Genomic DNA, 12,825 nt, shown 5'->3' on the forward strand with positions numbered 1-12,825 from the left:
TTACCCTTTGATGGCCCACGAATCGTGGGTTCCTTTTGGTCAATTCCTTCTATTTGTTCCATGTTTATTTCATCACAAAGACGTAGCGCTTCCCTTCACATAATGCCTGACAGCGAGTAAGTGCAACGATTTTCTTTACGTTTCTCCAGTTAAAAGCATAGAAAACGATGTAAAACGCATAAAACGTTAAGACGTTTGAGTTAAGTTTCAGATTTATTTCTTGGCTCAGATTTGTTGGATTACCCAATGTACGGATGCGTTATAAAGTCAAAAACACACGAGCGTTGCTGAGATTGACAATGATGCTAATTGTTTGTAATCTAAGACTAAATTAGTACTTAATTGGTCTTATAATACAAACCATTTTTTATATCATCAACTTGCTCGTGTTTTTCGTCATAATCAGCACACTAGCCGATTTAATTCTATGTTCCAGGCAGACCCTATTTTTTTGCGTTTGTAATCTTCGTATTCTATTCCAAAATGTAGTTAATAGGGTACTCGTTTCCATAATACAACTATTACCTACGAATTGTGTCCAGGTAGCTCAATCGGTAGAGCGATGGACTCAAGCCCTATATGTCACGGGTTCGACATAGTTCATAGGGTTTTTCCTAATCGTAAATGATTAGTCTCTGCTGTTAGTTATTACTATCCAGCTCTATCCAATGAAAGTCTAGAACAGGTATGGTCGATCAACGAATTCGTTTTAAACGCACTCACATTTTATGTCAAAATAATATGAAAATGAGTACGTTTAAGTACGAAAATCAAATTCTTATGACCTCCGGACGGACAATAGACCATACCTGTTTTAAACTTTCATTGGCTCTGTCGACCGTAATAGGTCTCTAAGAAAACACCAAAAAATGCTGAACACAGTTCTTTTATGTCATGCGTAAGTCACAATTGTGAAATGTCAACTACTAGCGACACCTTTGTTCTAAGATATGAATCATACGATTTATAATTCACAATTGTAAAATCTCTCGAAAATATGGGTAATGCACAACAGGCCCATTGGCGGCTTAGGTGCTTGGAAAGCATCAGCTTTCCTGCCCATCTTATGCTATCCTATCCTATTACCTACGAATTACAATCGAACAGACGCTTTCGCAGTATAACTTTTCCCCCGACTCCATCTCTTGAACACGTTTCGTTCCACTCAAATTCAATAATACGTTCATATCAGCAGAAGCATAATCAAACTTAAATTGCTTGATTGATGTCGTCGCCCATATTTTCATAAACTTAATATATTCAAAATACAGCACGATCTCCGATCACACCAACAAAATGCCATGCCATAAAATCCAACCACCCCATTTCCACATAAATATTATAATAACAATTCCTCCGTTGTCTTTCGTATCAATTCCATTTGATGAATCCTGCATGTGTTTAGCAAACTGAAATACAGATTCCAGATAGAAATTACGACGATTGCATGCAATATTCGCAAAATTGCAACATATTTATAGAACGTATGGGTGTACGAACTATGTGTGCATTATACACATAACTTTCACACAATACGTGCATGCCTGCACAAGCATTGTATATATTTGAAGGAAGAAAAACTTTAATAAATCTCAAAGGATTTTCCGAGTTGCTGTCCATTGTGTTGACATACACATAACGTATTCTGGAGCATATATTTTCTGTAATACAAATATTTTACTTATATAAATAGATTGTTGTGTGTATCATCATACTTGCATCGGGAAATCCAAATACATTTCTGTCTCTCACTACACTCCCACACAATTCAGTTTAACGTTCAGTCTAATAAGCCCGAGGCTGATTGGTTGTGATTGTTTCTTTTTGAATATTTTTTTGCCAACATAAAAATCAGTAAAAAAAAACTCTTTAATTTTTGAAGGTGACACAAGTCCTTGTGACTTAATTTACAAAATGTCTGATATCGCTAAGGGTGACTCATTCTGCTGCACAAATGACATATGAATAACTTTATTTCTATTTTCTAATCTTCCGGAAAATGGGTTGTTTCCTCAACATCTGCCACCAGATGTCTGTGACGCAATTTTTTTTGTGGGAATATTTCCTCTGATAAAATGATAGAGCTTAGACATTTAAGGGACAAGTATTTGCGTCACCTTCACCCCTTAAGTCTTGAAAGTTTACCAACAAACCTTTTCCAGAAAAGTTAAATCTCGATGTCTCGAATCTGCAATCAATTTTGTGTGGAGGAGCAAACTACCTTAAAAATCTTAAAAGTCGAGAAGAGAACCAAAAAAAAACTGAACATTCCCTAAAAATCCTGAAGACGGGAAGATTGAGGACCATGTGGTGTGATGGAATTGTAGGAACGTAGGCTCCTCACCTCATTAATATCAAAAATCCAGAGAGGAAAACTATTTTGTCCATTCTTCCTTATTTGACTTTAGGAATGCACGTTCTAACTGAAATACCAACATTTTCTTTTTGTCACTTATAACCCTGCTGTAGATGTAGCTCCTCAGGATGATGAGCTAGGAACCCACTACTTGACAAGTTTATTCTTCTGAATGAACTCTATAATCGCTCCTACCCGACCAAAGCTGTTGTATACATACCTGAGAAGTTATCCAGATGGGAAAAGTTTCAGCCTTCATTCCATGATAGTTGTGGATTTTCGAAACAAACTTGTTCCGGAGAAGTGATTTATTTTTCCGATTTTCATATAAATTTCAAAACTTTGAGGGGGTGAAGGTGGAAAGTCAAAAAGTGGTTGTAAATATGTTTCTTGTCCATAAACTTTTGTAGCAGTAGACCTGCTTCACACTCCTTTACTAACGTGCGAGCATGATCACTTCGGCCCTACATTTTTCTTTTTTAATTTTTTTTAGTAGTGGACTTGCGTCACGCTCGGTTACTGACATGCGAGCATGATAACACATAAATGAATGATTTCGTCTAATATTCGTCAATAACCTAAGACAATGTCAACGGTATAATTTTGTCATACTAAAAATAACTCGAACCATAATCACCATAACGAATATCTCGTGTATGAACCCATTAAAATCAATAACATGAAATCATGAAGTCATTTCATTCCATCGAAAAATGTGGTATATAAAATGAAACAAAACAAAAAGAGAATTATCCCCGTAGAACACGTCTATATAACTGAATGAAAATTCCCTACAGCACGCCTATGAATTTATCGAAAGTTTTAAATCCTGCGCACAAATTTCTAGCAATAGTTGTAACACGAAAATAAATCCCTTTTTCCTTTGTGGGGTATTTCATTTTTAGCTGACAACAAAACAGCGAAAAGTTCTAGTTCAGTCGACTCTTTACTGTCGATACGGTCGGTCAAGAAGTACTCATAAGTCTTCGGAAAGTTTCGAGCCAAACTTTAAATCAGTTTTGAAAGTACCAAGAACACACCACTCTCTCTGTATGTGATTTTTTTTGGTGTGTATCTAGATCCTTCTCATGGTTAAAATGGTTTTTTAATTGCATTTACTGTGGCGTATAATGATGACATTGAATCGAAATTGATTTTGAATATATTTTGATGATTATATCCGAAACGTGCTGCAGTGGCTAGAGTTTAAATTTCAGATAACGAGTTCTCTTTTATTGGATATATTATTCGAATATTACATACGTTCGTTCACGGGCTCATTCCCATTAAGGACATAAATATAACACAAAGTGAGTATACTATATACATGGTGGTTGAAACACACAATATATTCATCCATCTAGCTGCATTTTCCATTTATTTTGCTTGATAGTCATGGTTGTAATGTTTTAATAATTTGGTGCGCGCAAAGCAAAACCTAAAATTTAAATTTAAATGATTTATTTTCGGAAGAGATTTTTTTTTAGCCGGGATCTGTAACGTCCTTAATCCCGAAAATAATAGTCGTAGATATGAAGAACATTACGACAATTTTTAGCAATCATATTTTACTTTACTCACCCCCAGCTCGCTGCTATTCCATAGAATAAATCTAAAGAAAAATCGGATTCTGCCGTTACACACTTAATCTAAATTGATTAACCTTGTTTAAGGTTGTTGTTGCGAACGATGATATCGAAATAAAGTATTTAGATATAGATAGATATAAATATGTGTGTTTGGGCATGGATAATCGACGGTTGAGTCAATTTATGTTTTTGAATGGCATTTCTGACACTAATTTTTGGAAGGAAAAAAAACGCGGCGTAATTATTAAGACGCTTATATAATGTGTGAATGAGTATGGAAAATTTATTTTCATGCTTCGGGGCCGAAAATGAGGGCAATTTTTCGAATTTTCTCGGGTTTCCGGCCCTCTGCATGAAAACTCACATGTGCACCTGTTTGGGACGGTTGATTTAAGGCACTTTCGCTTGTAGACCTCACTTCGTTCGGCCTACAATCCGCGAAATTGCCTAAAATCAATCGTCCAAAACAGGTACACAAATGACTATTGGCTGAAAGACAGGGATTACATCGTAAATTGCTGACATTTTTTTAATGTTAAAAATTTCCTAATTTTCCATAGCCTTTTTCCATATAGTCAAATTGAAAGCCAGATAGGTGGACCATTACTGAATAGAGACCGATCATCAAAATCTATTGAATTAGAGTTTACAAATCAGTAGAGACCGAGTTCATTTTTTTCAGGGCCCCCACTACAGGCAAGTGGTTAGGTACAACATTTTAATTCCTTACAAGACTATTCAGAAAAGGCCTATTTTTGGATTTTTTTTTTTGGAAATTTTTTCCAAAATTTCCAAAAATTTCCAAAAACTGCGAACGTCCAAAAACCGAATTTTTCCATAATTTCGAACTGTTTTGGCAACTCCGGAGCCCAGCCTTATGTTTTAGCCGGCTCTCAATGATTTATGTTTGATTATTGACGCTCTCATCTTTCAAATTAATCATGCTCGTCTTCACTTGAAACCTGATAGTGTCAAGAAATAATCGAGAGTCAGTTAAAACGCAAGGCTGATTCAGCAGTTGCCAAAACCGTTTGAAATGGTGAAAAAATTTGGTTTTTGGTGGTTCGCAGTTTTGGCAATTCCAAAAAATTTCCAAAAATAGGCCCTGATTCAGGTCTTAGTTTATGTAATCTCTTACAGATGACAATCACATCACTTATATGACTATCGAGTCTACTACTTCTTTTGTTATAAATATAAATGCCTGTAGAAACTCTACACTTGTCGAAAAGACAGTTACCGAATATTTTATCACAAAACGGTTATCAATTACTCGGACAGCATCCAATGGATTCTGTGCCTGCCCCATGCGAAAGTATAATAGGCCAAAGGAATTCACGTAAAATTGACCGGAAATATTCTTCGTGTACGGATCATTTTTGCAGATGACAAGCTGCTATGTAATCGTCAACTTTCGCATGGGGCAGGAAATAAAAGCTTCAACTGTGTATTTTTCAATCATAAAGTCATGTTTTAGCCAGTTCTTACCATTTATGTAATCCGTCGCTGTCGATAATAGATGGTATAGTCGTTCGCAAAGAATCATATTGTTGAGTTATTACTTGTTTTTGTTCCATTCTCTTCTTGTTCCACGTATGCGTTGGTATTCTCGCTCATAATTAGATTTTTAGCGGGATCAGGATTGAAATATGCTTCCAGTTTAGAGCGCTGGAATCGAAGCAACAAAAGCTCTAGACTTTATTGGATGGAAAGATTTTAATTGTAATGGATAGGAGTTGGATCATGAACTTCTTGCGACGAAGTAGACTGCATCGATATGATGTTGATGCAAATCAGGCACTAGATGTAAATGAATTATCCTCCCTTGAGACCGTACAAAGTTTGAAAACAGACAAAGAAAGTTTTACTTTTTATCGACGAATTGAGAAAAATTTATTTTTGGTGTTTTGGAATCTACTACTTCTTAAGATCTATGCGATTCAGTTTACTTCATTCGTTTTACATACAAATTACTATAAAAGATCATATCAATCAATCGCTTACTTTTACCGTTGCTGTAGATAAGAATTGACTTTGCTACATAAGGAAACTGTGGAATTTCTTTTGAACATTTTATAAAAGTCAAACTAAGTTAGATTCCTCCCTCAACACCAAACCTACCAGCCGATAAATTATCGCATATAACTATGAGCCGTAAAACTGCACACTTAACTTTTCAGTGTTCCTTCTATTTTAAGTTTATCAAGACCATAACTATACATAACTTGTTAAAACAAATTGTACACTTTTCGAACATGTAACAACAACATATACACTGAACCATATATCGCATTATGTATAAAAAAACCGAAACTTTCAACTAAAGCATTATGAAAGTCATTTAAATTTCCACAACATAAATTCAAAATGTTACTGAAGCTTGTTTGGAAATTTTAATGTTTTAACTGAATGCTTGCTGTGCTTTAAAAACGAGCAACGATTGTAATGTGTAATGGGTTTATTTTGTTATACTTTCCACTTTTTTCTCTCCCATGTTGGTTTTTTTTTTAAATGAAAATCTCCTTACAATATGAACTTTTCTCTAATTATTTATTATTCATTCTGGTTGGTGCTTTTACATAAAGACATTTCATGCATTTAAGTTGATTAAATTAATTTTTTTCACTCGAATTTTCTCTGTTTTTTGTCATATTCTCCTGTATGTCTGTAGGCATGTATCTGCCGTACAAGTATACCACTTTCAGTCTTATGGAATTTTTTAATTAAATATTTTCGGAATATACAAAAATTTAGCAACAAACAAATTCCGAAGCATCTCAAAGAAGGGAAGGGAGCACGAAATTCAATTTCCATAGCTGCAAAGAAATACGAACATTCTCTGCTTAGCTTTGCTTAGCCTCTTTGAACTTGGTTATGGTTAAGAATTCAAATTTCATTGGACGGGATGGCTCAGTGGTTAAGTACTAGGCCTTCGCCAAAACGATCCTGATTTTATAAGCTTTATAATTTGGGTAGTTGCAGTGTGTTAGAAGGCTGCAATAAAATAACACACTCGATGACTCATATGAATTACAGCCTACATTTAGGCTAGATATCAGTTACGCGCCTAAATCTCTTCATTTGCATATTTCAAGGCTTGGCTCTAACTAAAGTCACGTAAAGGCGCTGAACTTGTTATCAGCCGTAAAAGGCTCTTAGAGTCTTCACAGCTCAGATCATCTATGTAGGATTCAATAATTCAATTTTTTGATGGAATTATTCACTGAGTAAATTTCACTGGAGTGCAGAATTTGCAACAGCTGGTCCTTAACCAGCTGTTCATGGTGCTCAAAAACATATTTCATATTTTCACAAAAACAGGCTCTAGTTGACTAGCATGTGTAACCATGTGAATTAAATCTAGTGCCATAGACACTTAGCTAGACACTCTAGAAGTATATGTTTATGCCAAAATTAATTTTATTGAAAGGTCGAAATAGCCGTACCTAATTGAGAATCAAAATAGAAAAACATTTTCCAACTCTCTGTGAAAAATTTAGCAAAGCTATGTCCCGAAAAAAGGGAAAAGCACGAAATTAAACGAAAAAAGAACGCGGCGCGAAAGAAATTGATCTTTTTGTAGAAAATTCGGATTGCGTGCTATGATATTAAGCAATTTACATTTTTCTTTTATTTTTATTGTCGCCAAGATATGGGGCCCAGAATTAGTATTATTTACTTTAACATTCTGTGTATGGAAGTTTTATTACTTTCGAAAAATGTTTTATGTCACTCGCAAGTCTTTGGCCTTTTAACAGAAGTCATGTTATTTGACTATTTTGAGGTATAACCGGCAGAGCAATATAATATCTAATTATAGCCATGCCACGTTTGTTTTTATTCGATTCATTTTATGTATGGCGGAAAGGCATATAATGATAATCATAGCTAAAGTGCCAAGAAAGTTGGATTGATTCACTGTATAAGTTATGCCTTATGTTATCGACAGGGATGATAAAATAAGCAAGAGTTCTACCTAATGTTTGTCTTATAGAAATGTGAGTGTTAAAACTGATGAAGTAAAAGATTTTGTATCGATCTGTTTCCAATTTTTCCAACGAAAGGTGAAAAAAATTGTCACAATATTGGACTTCCATTCAATTAATTCGAAAATTTATTATTATTTTTTTTACTTTGACTCTGAAAAATTAAAATTGGACAAATAGAAATGAAGCATAGAGCATAGATGAAGCATGTAATTATATGGGCTAAAGGCGTTATCTGTCAGTCTAGACATATCTATGTTATTAATTGTCAGAAGGAACATCTACAGATCCAATAAATTCATCAGAAAATATAAACTTAACCTTTTACAGACGGCATATCACAAGATTTACCATCAGATCAATTACTTCATTTGATCTACGTAGTTTTAAGATATAATTTTTGTCAAATCTTTTACTTCATTTTTTGAACTATTTCATTTGCTGTATAAGCGGACATAAATCAGACCTTGTCCTTTATTGCTCCAGTCGATATTGATAACAAATGATGTAACAGTATGCCTATACCTAACTCACTCTTTGTTTTATTTTAATAAGGAAGTTCGAAGTAAATTTGTTATTTCAGAGTCTTACTAATTTGTAAATTCTAATAAATCTGATACATCTTTTGTTCGAAGAAAGACATGTTGAATACAGATCTGAAGTCTAACTTTAGGCGAAGATATAATCAGCACCAGACGAAAAATCCTAAAGTATGTCGTCCACACTCACCAACAGGTGTGGTGTTTCATCTAAATACCACTCAATTGGAGCCCTACATCCAGTAGTGGATAATAAAAGGCTACAAATATATATAACGCATGTTGAAAATCTTTTACTTCATTGGACATCACACGTTTGCTTATGTTGACTATTCTGTTGAACCAACTCATTTCTTATTTCAGTGATCGGTGTCAATAACAGTCAACAGTAGTTTCTGAGTTTGTTGATTATTTAGCTCTACTTTTTCAGTTAAATGTAAATTAACATTTTATACCGTCCACTCCACCCTCCCAATTTACCCTAAAAAATTTCACAATCAATATCTCACTGCGGATATATATTAAAACGCCCACAGCATTTTCTCTTAAAAAAGCTTTAAAGCTCCCTTTGATGTTTCAATAACCCGATAAAAAATTTGAATTTTAGATGGAAATCTCTCAAAAACATTAGACAAAAATAGATATTAGATGGAACGATAAATTAAGTTTTCCACCCGATTTTCTCTGTTCTTTTCTGTGTGTGTTCGGTGTGGTCTGATACGTTTATCGTGTACATTGTACCTTTAACCCAAATTCACCTCAGAATATTGGAATACAGAAAACATCCGCATGTGGGAAAAGGTTATTTATTATTCTCTGCGAAAAGGATCAATACATCAAAATCTCTACGTGCCACAAAAAAAAAAAATTATGCAACGCAAAATCGTTCCTCAAAAATAATACAAATAAAAAAAAAGAAATGTCGAGTGCCGTCGGCATTGCTGTGCGAATATTAATGATAGAAAATAAATCTTTTATGTTTGTTGTCTGGATGCGAAAGTCTAGTTTTATCGTACATGTATCACAATATCATTGAGTACCGATTTGGCAAACGGGAAATGCGTGGTCGTTCGTAGTTTTTATGATAAATGTTTGCTACACGTTTATGTGCGATGTGCACGACTGTACGCTTTTCGATGGTGCCAGCACATCGTGTCGAATGTCTATCGGGAAACTATAAAACATTATACACCTGCTTGTCTTGATGGTAAAACATATAAAGTGGAACATATCAGTAAATCCGCATTAGGTTGGATTTCATCCCTTCACAAGGAAGTGAGAGAAACGATTCCAGTAAACTGTTGTGTTTACGAAAGGGTAACATAACTTAAGTGGCGTCTTTGTTACAAAGCGTATACTGTTCCAATTATAAAAAAAATATTCACCGACTGTCTGTCTGTACCGAAGAAAGCAAAATTTAATCTTCAATAAAATTTAAAGATCAAGACTGAAAGTATAATTTGAGATGGGAATGGCATTCAATACCATCCTCCCCGTCCGGACGCGTCCGCATAACAGTCGATGGATAATACTTTTAAACTCCTCCGAAAGCAATGCATAAAATACAACTTTCTTCAACGTAACCTCTCATGGATACCACGTACATGACTGGTTTAAGTACGAATCCTACGTGACAAAACTTTGTGACGGTGGTACGGTGAAATTTTTGCTGAATTTCAAAAGTTCAAAAAATTATCCACCTACACTCCACGTAAGCCAATGTAACATAGTCGACATGAGAACAACATGAAAATAATTGAAATATCAACCGAGAAAATTCGTGAAAATAGATAAAAGAAAGAAACGGTTCTGTTGTCGAGCAGTGGAAGTAAGGATACAATTTCATATTCAGTGGAAGTTTAAATAAAAATTCATTGCTTTTGTCTAGACATACGGTCTCCCTATAATTCTTATTTAATCTCAGCATTGCAGAAATGTAATGGATTTTTTTCGTTCGTTTTGTTCATGCTGCATATGGAGCCGTTCAGATATTTCTCGTCTCTCTATTGTTTTTGTTATACTCCGATAATCACAAGTGTCAAGATTTCCAAGCCATCATGAAATACATTTTTAGAAAATTTTCTCTGAATTTTCACGCATCGAGAACTTTTTGAGTGGGTTTGCTATTAAAACCAGACAAAGCTTGAATGCAAGTGAGTCACAAGTATCTATGCATGGGCTGAGAAAATGTGTTTTCGACCAATTTTAGAGTCAAAAGGACCGACTCGCCGGTAGCGCCTCCTCTGATACTCACAGTGGTCACAACTTATTGTGTGTTGTATAAATCTTCTTTCCAGTAGGCTTTTGAAGAGCTTTCGGCAGAAGCTTAAAACTCTTTGAAGCTAGAACAAATCACCTACGTTGCTTTGAGACTTGAGAGTATTCGATGCTTCTCTGAAAAGTCTACATTTGGGCACTATTAAATTTCTGTATTTTTATCGTTTTTGCTGATATTTTGTTACAAAAATCGTTTTTGAGAAATGTAAAACCACAATAACGATGACCAGTTGCAGTTTGATCAATTCTCAGAGAAGTCACCAATTTGCTTGTTCTCAAAACTGATCGTCGTTATTGTGGCTGTCCATTTTTCAATAACAATTTTTGTAAAAAGATATCAGCTAAAATGAAAAAGGTTCAAATGTAGGCAACGATTTCATCAAAGAATACTTAGCTGAATGGAAGTCTACATTTGGGCGTTTCGTATTTCATAGTCGAAGGTATATTTTTACAAAAATTATTTTTGTCAACAGTTTGCCAAAATTTGCATAAACTGCTGAGTTTTGTAACACATTTCTAGCGGTTATTGTCGTCTTACATTTTTCAACAAAGATTTGAGTACTTAAGAGGCATCGGTGCTTTGCTGAAAAGGATACATTAGGGTGATTTTTAAATAATAGATTTTAGTTTACTTTGATGGTATCTTTCCATTAGAATCCATTTTGAAAAATGTACGACTGCAATTCCGTCCACGAATGTGGTAGCTTTCAACAGAAAATACATTTGGTTGTAGAAGTTTTACCAGCTCTGAGAAACGTGAGCAGTTTATGAAAATTTCGTTAAACTGCTCACTTTTCTCAGAGCTGGTACAACGACTACAATCATATTATCAAATGTATTTTCTGTTGAAAGTTAACTTTCAACAAAAATTAGAATCGGTTGCATCAGTTTGAAATTTTCATAAATTGCTCAGTTTCCTCAGACTGCTAAAGCCGAATCTATTTTTTATTGAAAGCTAACACATTCGTGGTCACTATTTCGGTTGTACATTCTCCAGAAACGATTAGGGTGGAGGAATATCATCGAAAATAATCTAAAATGCAGCTTACGGCGAAGCATCTATGTCTCTTAATAGTGGAGCATATTATTGGTACTGCCGCATCTTTTACTAGAATACAATTCCATTGATATATGTTCTTGGCTCAGTGTAAATATTCATTATGATGAACTAAAATGCGTTACCAAGGTAAAATATACCATTTTTTGGTATATTATACAAAATCGGAGCATATAACTCAGATTACTTTTTTATCTGGTATGTCATTCGTACGGTAATCCTTCCATTGTTAAATTAAAACATTCCACAAATACAATTCACTCGAAAAAAAAATAGAACAGAAACATAGACACAAAGAACTTTGCTTATCTTTCAAATTAAATGCTTTATAAACCACCCCGTTTGCTTCGCTCTCGTTACATGAAAAATGTATAGGTAAAAAAACTACGCGGCTTTCATTTTATGTCACATTGCAAGCCCATTGGGATATACTTGTAAGTTTGACTTACCCACCTCAATCCAAACAAAAAGGAAAACAGGAAAAAAACAGAATGTAAAACGTATTATAATGCTTATGTAACATCCGTTGTAGTACACTGAAGCCAAGGGAAACGAATTCTTTTCTCTTTTTTTTTTAAATTATCTTTTACTATCTAACCGTAATTCATTTGGGAATTTCTTGTTCATGTTCTAACTCATTACAAATATTATGTGTAAATAAGGTATAAATTACAGCTACCAGTAAGCCGAAAACAAAATCTATTCCAAACTGAGCATTAGCCCATTCCTCCAAACATATATCCCTCTTGTAAATGCAGTTCAATACACGATACACAAGTGGGGCAACCCTCTAATTTAAAAAAAAAAGGAAAATGATGAAAACCGTATACAGAAAAAGCTTTATCAAAATAGAAAAGAGGAAAAAAAAAATTCGAAAAATAATATAAAACAAAATACGTTTAGCCAATTCAAATAAAAATCCTAAACTATACCGTAACGGATATTGCCAATAAATCTAAAGAGTCAGCAATATTCTATGGGTGTACCGAAAAAGCCTCTCTGTGAAAATACTTTTTTTTTG

The 12,825-nt window shown here is 34.3% G+C and overlaps 1 protein-coding gene across 1 annotated transcript in view; it reads left to right on the plus strand.

Moving 5' to 3' along the window:
- The first annotated feature begins 3,335 nt into the window (after positions 1-3,335).
- The window catches only part of LOC119070788 (schwannomin-interacting protein 1 homolog), an 89,269-nt gene continuing 79,779 nt past the window's right edge, over positions 3,336-12,825 (plus strand). Inside the window, exon 1 of the mRNA XM_037175267.1 lies at positions 3,336-3,666. The gene's annotated coding sequence lies outside the window, so the exon portion shown is untranslated. The remainder of the gene's footprint in view (positions 3,667-12,825) is intronic.

This window comes from Bradysia coprophila (assembly GCF_014529535.1).
Source record: "Bradysia coprophila strain Holo2 chromosome IV unlocalized genomic scaffold, BU_Bcop_v1 contig_106, whole genome shotgun sequence".
Taxonomy (NCBI): domain Eukaryota; kingdom Metazoa; phylum Arthropoda; class Insecta; order Diptera; family Sciaridae; genus Bradysia; species Bradysia coprophila.